Source organism: Myotis davidii, unplaced genomic scaffold (genome assembly GCF_000327345.1).
Source record: "Myotis davidii unplaced genomic scaffold, ASM32734v1 scaffold1, whole genome shotgun sequence".
Taxonomy (NCBI): domain Eukaryota; kingdom Metazoa; phylum Chordata; class Mammalia; order Chiroptera; family Vespertilionidae; genus Myotis; species Myotis davidii.
Genome location: NW_006294681.1, coordinates 5,546,247 through 5,558,904, shown reverse-complemented (window position 1 = coordinate 5,558,904; position 12,658 = coordinate 5,546,247). Strand labels below are relative to the sequence as shown.

The following is a 12,658-nucleotide window of genomic DNA, read 5'->3' as shown; positions in this document are numbered from 1 at the left end:
AGACCACAGAAGAGGTAGTGGTGCTCGGGAAAAGGGTACATTAAGAGAGGAGAGGTGGTGGACCAGGGAACGTGCTGGTCATTAGGGCTAGGCGGAAGAATAGGTGCCATCAAAGGAGCATGCCAAGGTGCTGGGAGGAACAGCAGGAAAAGAGGGAGTTTCCAGAAATGCGCCAAGCACTGCAGAAAGGCGGAGTAGAAATAAAGTGGGAAAGAGGCCACCACATTTGATGTGTGGGGTTACTGATGGATGTTCTCTTCAGACAGAATATGGGGGACAGGATGGGTTGAAAAGGAGAAGGCAACAGAGACTGGACGCAGACTCTTTTAGGGAGTTTAGCACGGATGGGAAGGAATATACTTGAGGAGGGGGTGGGATGAAAGCAAAGGTCATCTATAATACTCTGTTTTTGACAGGGGAAGATTTAAACATACTTTGCAGGTTGAGAGGAAGAGATGGGTGATACCAGGATGGGAGGGGTGAGTGGGCTGGAGTAACCCAGTTGGCTCCAGCAACCCGAATAAATGCATGCCTCTCAAGGTCATGGGGCCCAGTCTCCCCAACCAGACCAACCCTCCCCGAGACTCAACCAAGTGCTAAGGGTTAGTGATGAGAGGACTGAACAAAGGGACTGAGAATGGAGACACAGCTAAAAGAGTGGCTTTCCATCACTGAAGACCCTGCTTTGAATCTCAGTGTTCCTCTCTCAACAGCATGAAAACCTTTCCGTGCGGTAATCAAGATGCCATACATCCTAGCCCCCGTCTCCTTTTCTAGCCTCATCTACTATCATTCTGCTCACTCCTGACACCTTACTCTTCAGCTACAGAAGAGGACCCTGCGTGTGCCACATGACAAGACCAGTCATTCTTCCCTTGTTCTTAGCTTTCCCTTCCCATTCCCTGCTCTAGGACCACCTTCCTCTGCGACTCAGATTCACCCGTTGGTATAAACTGCTCCTTCCTCTGTGTGTCCACTTTGTGTAGGTCTCCACAATATAAGTACTAAACCTACAACACAAGTTCCAACAGAATGTAGAAAAAGCAGTGGCGTAGCCATGGTCCTGAAAGAATGGTAAGGCCATCAATAAAAGTACTTAAGTCTGAATTGCTAATTCTAGGGATATTGAGAGTTTAAGATGCCAATCGTCCATTGAGGTGGCTACATCAAAGAGGTCCCTGTAAATGTACAGTAAGTCCTCATTTAATGTCGGTGACAGGTTCTGGGACTTTTAAGTGAAATGACATATAAGGAAATCAATTTTACCATATACTAATAGATATAAACAAGAGTTAAAGTCCTACGGCAACTCATGAATGTTATAACAAAATGATGCTGAATGAAACGTTATTTGAGGACCTGCTGTATGCAGGTATTGAACTAGCTAGTGAGAATGGTCATCTGCATAGCAGTGAACCACCACTTCAAATCTGAATTATATTAACATTTCTGTAACTCTCCTCTCATATCCATGGGCTCAATTTATTCTTCGGATTTCTAAATCAACTTAATTATTCTAACTCATCCTATACTGCTCAAAAAGCTACAATGTCTTCTACAGCACAGAGTGCAAGCTCCTCACGTGGCGAATCAAGGTTGTTCCCAATCAGGCCTCAGCATACCTTTCTAGTCTTACCTTGATTGCTCCCTACCAAACCATCCTCTCCAGTCCGACTGGTCTTCTTAGTGGCCATGGAAAAAAGCACATTTCTGCCTCTGCGGCAACCATTCATTTCACCTGATTATCCTCACGTCTTTCTGCCTATTCCCAACACATTGTTCAAAGTCCACCTCAAGTTCCGCCTCTCCTTCCCTTGAATACTTATAGTTTTTATTGTCTGGAATATTCACTTGGCATTGTAAAATACATGGTTTTGTGATTTCTTTCCTATATCAACCCATCATCCAAAAGGGCAAAAAAAAAAAAGACAAGGAAAAAGTAGAAAGCAAATGTAAGTACTCCAAGTGGGGCAGAAAATTCTCCCTTTCTGGTTACAACTTGGAGTAAGAATAAACTTCAGAAAGATGGTTTGAGATGGAACTTAAAGACAATTAAGAAGTGGACAGGAATGTGAGAAGAGCATTGCAGGGAAATTGCAAAAAGTCAGAGGGATGACCACAGTCAAATGTGGAGTGTCTCTAAATCCCCTAAACTATGGAGATATGCACATGAGTAACAACATAGAGATTTCAAACATTATCTGGAATTCTGGAGTAACTGGGATGATATCATATACTGTATTAAATTCTTTCATTCTCCTATGTGGTAAGATCATCAGTGCTATTTCTATCTTGAAAGTCTCCATAATGAAACAAACAATATTTTTGATTGTCACGATACAGAATTAGTTTATTCAACTAAAACCATGCAAAAATTCAAAAAGAGATGCGTATTATCCTGAAATTAGATAGCTTTTTAAAAACAATTATTTTTCTCCCCCCCATCACCATTTATCCCCTTGAAATCAGATACTTTTGATATAAATTTGTTTGAAAGCAAAAAATGATAAAATCACACCTATTTAAGATGAATAAATCTGTAAAACAAATGTTAGGCTTGTATCTTTAAAAATCTCCTTTGCCTGGCTGGTGTGGGTTGGTGGTTGCGTGTCAACCTATGAACCAGGAGGTCACGGTTTGATTCTTTGTCAGGGCACATGCCCAGGTTGCAGGCTTGATCCCCAGTGGGGGGTGTGCAGGAGAGCACAATCAATGGTTCTCACTCATCCTTGATGTTTCTATCTCTCTCCCTCTCCCTTCCTCTCTGAAATTAATAAAAGTATTTTAAAAAATATCTCCTTTAACTTAGTAAGTTTATAAAGTTTCTCCCAATTCCTATGTATGGCTGAAAAATAAGTAGACATGCAGCACTTTCTAACTTGAGTTACTCAGTGTCAACTTTATGACTGAAAATTTTATAACAAATTGATTTTAAAAATAAATATGTTGACTACAATATAGATAAAATTTAGGTGTGCAGTAGCAAATTAATATATACTAACTAGCTTCTGTGGCCTGTGCATTTTAAGGACTTACAAAAAGTGAAAGAATTACAGTTTCTGAAATCATTACTCCTTGCATACATATTATGCCTCCACTTCCTATCTCACAAGATTGCTGTGAAAATTCAGTAAGATAATATAGGTTAAAAAGCAAAGACTGCTCTCAAGCCAAAGTATTTTATGGCTAACACTTAGTATTAATACTCAAAATATTTTGGGAGATATAATTTGAAAGTCATGTTGGCTAATGATTCGGGGAATAATTTAACCAATCAAGTTAAGTTTCTTTTTCTTTTAAATAGAAACAGTCTCATTTTTGTGCTTATTTTTGGTTTTGCTTTTATAGAGAGAACTTTTCATGAAAACTTGGCTAAAATAATCTTATAATATCTCTCATATTTTTAAAGGACCCAAACCTCCATTTTCTTATTTGATCAATGTCAAGCTATATTTAAAATACTAGTCCAATCCCACCTTATTTTAGTGAAGGGACAGATGAAACAGATAAAAGTATTTTACTTTTTAAAAGTCCCAAATTTCATTTGGGACTGTTGAATACTGTACTTCTGAACTGTGTAACTTAAAAAAAAAATCTAGATTTAGTACAGCATTAGCCACAGAGGCAGAGTTTTACCAAAATATCTTTTAAATTTATTGCAATATGTATGCTTATTTTCCAGAAGGAGTTTGAACATAATCGCCTGATAAAAAGCAGAGAAATTAGTGCATTCAGTACTCAGGCACTGCCATACACAGGGTGGCAGCACTGAGAACAAAATGCGTGCAAACAGAACACTTGGACTGGCCAATGCAGGCATACAAGTGTGCCTGAAATCTAATTATGAAAACACTTCTTAGACACACGGGTATTTTGGTTTTAATTAAGAAATTCCTTTTAATTCTGGCAGAAGTATCGTGCATTTTAGAAAAGCTCTTATGAGTCAGCCTCTGAAATGTGATCAATTGCACTTCTCTCAAAACCAATTGCTCTCTCTCTTCCTCTTCCTGCACTGACTGATAAAAGGTGAACTGAGCATAATTAAATTAAGCACTACATCAGATCCAGTGTTTAAGTAGAGCAATTGGATATGTAGTATATATTTTAAAAGATAACCTGAGCTATGATTAAAAGTGCTTCAAGATAGGAATTTTTAAAAGAATAACATGATTTTGGGAACAGGAATGCTCTTAATAAAAAAGTAGTTAAAGTTTTATAACTATTTTAATTAAGTTATAAGTCTAAAAAGAACGGCTTTTAAGGAAAACATCTGTAAAACTACTTTAAACAAACTAAAATATCTCTAAGAGTATTAAATGCTTAATGATTAAAATGTTCAAATACAATAGATATTCAATTAATGTAGATAAAACAGTACTAACCCATTCACCACCATTTTTCTTTGAAAAATAACTATAATAATTGAGTGTATTATTTTTTGAAGTAATTTTGCCTATGTCAAAGGAAAGATGTTTAGGAACTCCTATAAACGGCTAGACTTTTATATGCATTCACTTCGTTTACAAATTTCTAGGCATACAAAGATAGATTCAGGTACAAAGACAACATTCAACTCTAATTCTCTACATTTCAGCAGTACATCAAGTTATCCAGTTAAATATTTAAAACTTCCATTCTATGTCTAATTAAAACTATTACTTGCTAGTTTACTTTCCTTTTGATTTGGGCAATAATTATGATAATATAGTTTACATGTAATATCTTTTAAAATGTGACTAATGCCAAGTTATTGTTAAGAAATATATCTTATAATTTTTGTCTTTAAAGTAAACTAAAGCAAATTACATTAAAAGCTAACCCTGATGTAGGTACTTTACACAGGACATGGATAAGTCAGTATTTGTTTGCATGACAGCAGCACTGAGGATGCTCAAGTTTTATGAAGGAGAAAAGAAAAGCATAAAATATCACCAACTGCTGTCAGAGGGGTACTCTAGACTCCCAGGCACTTTCCTTCTCTGAAACATTTTAAACGCTTCCAGATAAGAACTACTGGGGCTGCTTCCACCTCTCTCAGTCTAATTAACCTATCTATTTTATTGTATGCCTAATTCTATTTTAATGCTAAAACCCTGTGCATCTGAATAGTGATTTTTCAAATAAAATACTATTAGTATTAGAAGAGAGAACATAATTGAAATTGAAATTTTACCCAATTAAATTACCTCAGAGAATAACAAATTAGAAAAACACATGAAAAACATTTTCTCAGATTTCTTTAGAAAATAATTGTAGAAGTACAAGGAAAGCAAATTCATGTTTGAGATGTAGTTTATAATCTGATATGCTGGTCATATTAATATTTATTTTTAAGGTTATAATAGATCTTATCCAAATACGTAAAGTGACAACTTTCCTATAAACTGTAAGTTTAGAACAAATTTAGTTTTAAAGTAAAGGGGCTAATTCCTCTTCTTTAGAATGGAACAGTTAGAGAAATTATATTTAGGAAATGCAAAAAGTAGATTAAGAAAGGGAATGTACACTTATATTAAAGAGTATTTTCATCTCATTGCCTAAAGTTGATAAAAATAAAAGGTATTATAGCCTTGTACGGTATGATGAAAAGTGATGTGGGCTCTACATAATTCCAGCATTAAGACAATACAGGGAAATAAAATCAAGTTATTGAGAAAATCTAACAGACTAAAATTTAAATGATGCAATTTTGAACATGCACATTTTAACTACCTTAAGCTTTCAGGTTCAAGTTCTTAAAATTCTCCCAATCAAGAACAACTGAACAAACTTTTTATAAATGTATCTTCAAGAGAACAAAATTAATTGAAACATTTTCTAATTTTGCTTTTTAGCCAAAGGGAATAAGTTCCTCATTCCTTAACTAATTTCTTGTTTAAGAAAATAGAACTCAAAAGTAAAGGCTCTAATGTTTAACTATTGATTAAAAAGATATAATTTTTTAAAAAGTCAAATGGCAGCCCTTCAGTTGTAGTATTTAACCTGAGAATATTCCCATACTCAGAAATGGAAAGATAAAAAATCATAAATAATCAAAATGCACATGTGCAATCCCAACATTGGTTTGAGATAATAATTCTAATATTTAATAACTGAGAGTCTAAAATGAGTGTCTGACTCTCAAAGAATGAACTCAGACTGCAATGGCAAATCATTCACAATTTGTAGAGGATTCAGTCTCCCTTTAAAAATAATGCCTCCTCTATCCTCAAAATATTTTCTAATATTAAAGGAAACTTTTACTCTACAATATAATGGCATAATGGGTCTAGATTCCCTTTCAAAAAATCAATTGCTAATTAGTAAATGGGGAGGAAAATTTCTTTTATTGTCCAGATATACCTAAAAACATTCCAGAAATTAAGAACTTTATTGGTGAATGTTTTTATCTTTACCTTGTGAAAAGCTTTTTACATGTTAAATCTGAAAGAAATTATTTTAATTTGCCCTAAAAAAGTCCATAAAGTATACTGCTTTTAGATTAAGATTTTAAAATTTATTTTATTAACTTAGCAAAAAGTTTTAAGCTTTCTGATGAAGAATGAAGAAAACAATTTTCAACAGTTTCTAAGATTTTTCAGAAAATTTCTCTTATGTACACATGTAAAATAATTTTCAAATCTTTTTAAAAATAGCAGAAAATGATTTTTCCTTATTTAAAAATTAGTAATTCCAAATAATCACTATAAATTATTCTTAGAATTTAATTTAGTTTAATTCAAATGTAAGAAAATATAAAAGAAAAACTTTGGAGGAATCGATTTTTTTAAAGGTTATCATAAAATGAGCAATTTGGATCAAAATACCATCTTACAGTTTCCCCAATTATCACTCGTATTTGGGAGGGGGTAAATTTATTATTTTTGCTTTTTAGTTAGTTATTCTTTATCCAAATAAGTCAAATTTCAAATTTAACATGATTATTATTTGATTCTGAAATTCTCATCCACTTGGTTCTTTCCCATCAATTTTGGGCATTTTAGCTTACACTTAAGCTCTTATATACATTTTTATTACATAAAAGTCTTACTCTTAAAAGGCATCAAAAAAGAATATTTTGCTTTCGCACAAGATCTTCACATTTTTAGGTTTTCTATGTTTTTAGAAATAGCTTTTACTAAAAAATGCAAGCAAACATTTCAAGCAAATTGCTTATCCTATTAACCCTAGGACATAATTGCCTAAGTTCACTCAATCTACTTACACACATATATTTCTTAGGCAGTCATCTCAAATTCCCAACACACACTGTGGTTAGTTTAATATCATGATCCTGCAGTAACTCTGTTTATAAGACATCCGGGGACTTTTAAATACTAGCAAGTTTCCTCACTTCACTTTTTAAAAATGAGATATTATTTCTGTTTTATAAAAATGTTTTTGTGTGTGTGTTTTCTTATAAGTATTAATAAAAGAAAGCAAAAATCTGCGCATCTTAATAACAACAAACTCAAAATCAGATAACAGAAATACCAAAACCCCTTGGTAGTTCCACATCACCATAGCCTTGTCAATACTACCCTGGAAAGAGGTGGCAGGGACAGGTGTACACACTGAGTAGAATGTAAACCTCTGGGCAGCAGGCCAAGCAATTCAAAAGTACAAATAAAATTATATCTCTGCAGAAATTCTACTTGGGCTTTCATTCATATATATTTCTTATAACTTCAGATGGTAATAACTATACACCAATACTTTTATAAAATCTGATCTAAAAATTTTTCATTTAATTTCTCAAATTATATTTAAAAATTAAATTTGTTAATGAGTTATAGAAACTGTCCTGTTATCAATGAGAAGTAGTAACGCAGTAGATGTCAGGTTCAGGCATTTCAAAAAAATGAGGCAATGAAATAAATACAAAAAGTAAAAGTTAGTTACCTACAAAGTGGTCTTACTGTAAAATGGAAAAGAATTCCCATGCATGAGCTCTAAAATCATAGTTAACTTTACAGTTCATCAATCCAATGTACCCTGCCCTCACATTTAACTTATTTGTAAATACTTTCCCAAGACTACCTAAACACTTACTAATTGGTTAAATGTGCTGTCTACATTAATTTCTCTTAAAATTAAAGAAATAGAAGGTCCACTTTTGAGTTTTTTTGCTATGTCTGATATACTTTCAATGTATTCGATGTTTCAGAAAAGGTGCTTGTCAGGTTCTTAAGACCACCTGAAAATGGCTCAAGGGACAATATATAGCCCTTTTACCTTTAACATATTCACTATCTTGGAGTTTGTTGAATAGATTCAGCTGTTCTTTCCTTCTTTTGAAACTCTTCCCTTATTCAAATAACTTAACTAAAGGATCTAAGATATTATCAATATAAAGAGAAAAACATTTATTTCGTACATATATGGAAATATAAAAAAGAACAAGTATTTCAGGCAGTGGAAGTAAAGTTATTCGGTAAAATTTCTTTTTTTTCTTTAGTATGTATAGTGTATGTGTAACAGGTAATTTTTCATATATCTTAATTTTCAAAGAACATTATTGTAAATAAAAAGATTAATAAATTCCTAGAAGGAACCAATATTTTGATTATACAGTTTGATAGGCAAATGATTATTGAAACAAAACTTCAAAGATAGTTATAGTTATGTTTCAGTTATCTGGCTTTTCCAATCTCAAAGATAGGCACATTACATTTAATTTGCCAAATAACAATTTAATCCCGAGGAAGAAAATTTTCAGAATACCAAAATAAAATGTATACAATAGCAACCAGGATTCTGTTAAAAATAAAGAAACCGCCCCCCACCTTTACATAATATTAAACCACAGGCATCCTTAAATTTTTAAACTATACTGATAAAAGCAAATTCACTTGTTTAGCTATGTCTGATTAAAATATTTTGGTTATAATTAATATACAAATATAGAAATTTATCAGTATTAGTTCACATTTATAAATCATTTTCCAAAACAACTAAATTCCTTATAACAAATAGCAAAATTAGGCATATAAATTTCAAATAAGAATCTCAATCTATGAGGTTTTTCTAACTGATATACAGATTTTGAGCATATAATATCCTTAAATTGTTCCTGTAAATTGGTATAATTTAATTGTAGCTTCAGAAAAAGGATGTGCAACAGATAGTATTTCTAAGGCATTAAAAAAGCTCAGTACAACCAATTCAAATTAGATATTGTGCTGTGCCCTATCTAAAGACTCCCCAAGGAATTACAGATTTTATACTTGTGCACTGAGAGTGCATTTTCTAATTCAGACAAGTAACTAGTTATGTCAAACCAAACCTGAAGAAAGTTTTATATCTCCCTTTCTGAGAGAATCCCCCCCACCCCCCATAATACCGACACTTTTATTTAGGTTAACAATAACCATAACTTGAAGTGTCCAAACAACCTGATTAACTCAATGCTCTAAAATAAGTGGAAGAAATACGCTTTTTCTTCACTTTTACAGAAATTGAATTTATCTAAAAGAGTCATTTATTTTAAAGACATAGCCTAATTCTGACTACTTATAGTCAATGTAACTGTCTTGAGTCAAAAGACAATAAAAATGTAAGATAAACTTCAAAGGTTTTATAAGTATTAAAAGCATTCTAAAATCTCTGGACAGAAGACTATTTTGGGGAGGGACAAAGTTTCTCTTCTATATTGATAGCTTAATCACTTTCCAATCAATTTGATTTAACAGCAGTTTGTGGGATTAATTTTTAATGACTTCTTATAAAGTTGTAATTGCTTCCAAAATCAGAAACCACAAGATGATGTACTCAAACACTATACCGATGTAATGCTGTTATGGAGGTATTTACAGAAAGGTGCAGATAAGAGCTCAGTTGTGAACACAAGTTAACATACAGTGGACTCCAAAATAGTAATTTGTTTGGATAGTATGGCAAGAAAAAATATTCTGAATAAGCAGCATAAAAATCTAGCTGCATTTTTAAATCTATTTTTATAAATCATAAAAACAAAGGAAAATAAGGTATTTATTCTAGAAACTCCATATACCTGTGGAAAAACGGAACACAAGTAATTTTTATTCAAGATTAACCTTAATCCCAAATAGAGTACAGCTAACAATTCACATATTTAAGATTTTGAAAGTATTGTAGAAATTGACACCATTAGAGGTGACATTAGTTTGTGCTCAGTAAACATTTTGTTAAATAACACAAGTAAATTAACTTAAGATGCAAACTGATAGGTCTCAGGATTTAAAAACCTTGTTATTTCAAAGGCACAGAATTACAGCACATGTATAGGATGGGCTTTAAAAATGGGTATACGTAAACTTTTCCATGGTGTTGGTGTTGTTTTTTTCCCCCCCTTAAAGTGCTTTCAGTGTTAAAGAATCTCCATCACTCTGTCTACAGTTTTCAACCAGAAGTCCTCACTGTACCTTAAGCCAAATTGAATATTAGGTATTTTACAGCTTTTTACAAAATGGCTGTAAAATCACATTATGGGCATACACAGCTCTTTGATCTCACTGCACAGAATTCATAACTGTTCAATAATGCTATACCATTACACCACACACCTTAAACTATTTCCATTTTTCCACAATTCCTTCCAAAATCAGCTTCCAAAGCAAAGCAAAGGAACATGAAAAGTTCCTGGGTGGGGGGTGGGGGTGGGGGGGTTGTGACACAAAAGAACAATTTAGAGACAAACTAATCTCCACAATATCCATCTTCTGTTGAGCTTGTCTACCCCTCCTTGCCCTCCATCCCTCCTCAAGGTGGGCGCACTTGAGTCATGGAAAGAAGGCTCCTCCATCCCCACACACCCTCCCCAGCACCTCTGCTCCTGGTCCTCAGACAGGGACTTTGGGGAGGTGATGAAAACCATAGGAAATGAGAAGCTGTCCCTTTAAAATGCCCTGCTCTGTCCCATATCCCACGTGGAACCAACATCAGCAGCACTTTCCCATTAACTTCAATGTGATGCAAGAGGCACCATGCCTTTATATACATAAAACCAGAAAACACCCAGCTTCACACTCTCTGCTGAGGATGAACAGGTGAAAGCAAACGTGTCAGGGAGGGAGAAGCCAGGCAACTCCCCACCCGTCTCCAAAAGGTGCTCCAGCCTCGCACTCCAGCCTCTCAATCACCTCTCTACCCCTCCTCTGGAGAGCTTAGTTTAAATAAAGGAGGGAGCCACGAACAAAACCTGAAGCATAAAATGCGACGAAAATGCCATCTAAAGCCGGAAAGGTTTATTCTCCCAATCACACATATTAACTCTATTAAGAAAAAATGGCATCACTTTTTTTCCCCCCACCAACCCCCCCCAAAAAAAACAGCAAAGATCACGAAAAGAGAGTTATAAAATTGCAAATAGAGTGTTTATCTTATCTCAGATCAGCCCCCATTACCAATAAGTTTAGCAGTTTCTGCACTACCACCTCCCCCCCCTCCCTCCCCCTCCTTCTCTTGCATCGGATTTTCACGTTTTCTCATTGTCGGTTGAGTTATAAAAGGCTTTTGCCCTTCGAAAGTTTTAAAAAAATAAATAAATATTAACTCCTTGGTCCCTGCGAAGTCAAAATGGACTTCAGGGGAAAGGCGGTTCGTGCTTTTACCTTTAGCGAGAAAAGGGGGAGCATCCCGGACTTTTAGGGATTTTTTGCGATTTTTTAAAAATTTTTATTTGGTTATATGCCTGAGTTCTCCCTCCATTTTGGTTGTTTATGATACTGACAACAAGCTGTCCCTGCTCTGTGCAGATCTCCTGCTTTCATTTAGCACCCCCTCCCCCTACCCCCCCTCGCAGCCACCCAGCCGGGGCTCACACCTCCCCGAAGACCCCGCGGCCGGACCCCGGCTCGCCCACCTGAGGAAAGGGCAAAAACAAATTCATTTCGCCAAAAAAGAAAAACCTCTTTTGAAAAAAAGGGGCAAAGTTACCCCAAGTCACTCAAAGTGCCCCCCAAATATTGCCGACCGCGGGTTTCCGCCAGGCCCTTTGGGAAGCGACCTTCCCCCGGGATGTTTTGGTGGAAAATGCGGAGAGTTTACTCTTAAAACTGAATTTATATTAATTTTTCCCTTATTTTTCGGGTCTCTAATGTCTTCCGCTCTCGCTGCTGCCGCTGCCGCTGTCACAATATTCACAGCACCAGAGAGGAGGAGGAGGAGGAGGAGGAGGAAAACTTTTCAAACTTTCCAGACCCTGAATAAAGGTTTTTTTTTTCTTTTTTTTTTTTTCCCACCGACCTCACCTTTGGGTCTCCAGCCGCATTGCCCCCTGCCCTGTCAGAAGCCACTTCGGGAGACCTCACACCCTCCATTAATTATTTTATTTTATTTTTTATTATTATTTTTCTCTCTGGGGTCCTGAGCAGGGGCTGAGAGTAGCACAAACTTTTCCTCCTCCGGCCGCCGCCGCTGTTCCTCTGCCCCCTCGGCTAGTCCCATAATTTAAATAACCCTGATATTTCTCCCGCTAAACGCCTCTCCGCCGCCCCGGACCCCGGGAGAACTCACCGCGGGGCTTTAACATCCTCCCTCCGGCCCGTCCGCCGCCTTTACACCGCCCGCGGAATTTCTAATAATTTTTTTCTCATATTTCGGGCTGGACGCGGCGGGCCTGGAAATTGTTTCCTTACGCCTCTTTCCAGCAGCCATTGTAGTGTATGCGCTGCCCCTGCAGCCCAACTTGCAGCTGCCG

The 12,658-nt window shown here is 35.6% G+C and overlaps 1 protein-coding gene across 5 annotated transcripts in view; it reads right to left on the bottom strand.

Moving 5' to 3' along the window:
- PLAG1 (PLAG1 zinc finger) overlaps positions 1 to 12,652 on the bottom strand; it is a 48,475-nt gene extending 35,823 nt beyond the window's left edge. For all 5 annotated transcript variants that reach the window (XM_015567433.1, XM_006769063.2, XM_006769065.2 and 2 more), the window contains exon 1: positions 12,475 to 12,652. The gene's annotated coding sequence lies outside the window, so the exon portion shown is untranslated. The remainder of the gene's footprint in view (positions 1 to 12,474) is intronic.
- Between the last annotated feature and the right edge of the window lie 6 nt (positions 12,653 to 12,658).